This window comes from Bison bison, unplaced genomic scaffold, assembly GCF_000754665.1.
Source record: "Bison bison bison isolate TAMUID 2011002044 unplaced genomic scaffold, Bison_UMD1.0 scf7180017864358, whole genome shotgun sequence".
NCBI classification, from domain to species: domain Eukaryota; kingdom Metazoa; phylum Chordata; class Mammalia; order Artiodactyla; family Bovidae; genus Bison; species Bison bison.
Window position 1 is genome coordinate 115,882 of NW_011494930.1, and position 900 is coordinate 116,781.

The 900-nt window shown below is 41.6% G+C and overlaps 1 protein-coding gene across 1 annotated transcript in view; it reads right to left on the minus strand.

The window, feature by feature from the left end:
• LOC104999631 (EGF-like module-containing mucin-like hormone receptor-like 2) overlaps positions 1-900 on the minus strand; it is a 317,660-nt gene that overhangs the window by 105,969 nt on the left and 210,791 nt on the right.

Here is a 900-nt window from a genome sequence, read left to right on the forward strand (position 1 = left end):
AATGTTGAGCTTTAAGCCAACTTTTTCACTCTCCTCTTTCACTTTCATCAAGAGGCTTTTAGTTCCTCTTCACTTTCTGCCATAAGGGTGGTGTCATATGACCAACCTAGACAGCATATTAAAAAGCAGAGACATTACTTTGTCAACAAAGATCCATCTAGTCAAGGCTATGGTTTTTCTAGTAGTCATGTATGTATGTGAGAGTTGGACTGTGAAGGAAGCTGAGCGCTGAAGAATTGATGCTTTTAAACTGTGATGTTGAAGAAGACTCTTGAGTCCTTTGGACTGCAAGGAGATCCAACCAGTCCATCCTAAAGGAAATCAGTCCTGGATGTTCATTGGAAGGGCTGAAGTTGAAGCTGAAACTCCAGTATTTTAGCCACCTGATGCGAAGAGCTGACTCATTTGAAAAGACATTGATGTTGGGAAGGATTGAAGGCAGGAGGATGCAACGACAAAGGATGAGATGGTTATATGGCATCACGGACTCAATGGACATGAGTTTGGGTATACTTTGGGAGTTGGTGATGGACAGGGAGGCCTCGCATGCTGTGGTTCAAGGGGTTGCAAAGAGTTGGACACGACTGAGCGACTGAGCTGAACTGAACTGAAGTAAACTGAATGGCCACTGATATAAACATTTAAAATCCCAGAAAAGGGCTTATGTTTTGGATTTGATTACCATCAGAAAGATTCACGTGCCCAGCCAGTGATCTCAGAACAAAGTTTTGATAAAGAACACATAGTGTTGTAGGTTCAAGGACAACTGAGACGGCCAAGTGGGAAACTGCAAGAGGAAATTTGGGTGTCAGCCAAACTGCTCATTTTTTTGACATCATTATTTAGATAAGTTTTCATTCACAGAAAAATAGAGGAAGGTAAAGAGATTTTCTGTTATAC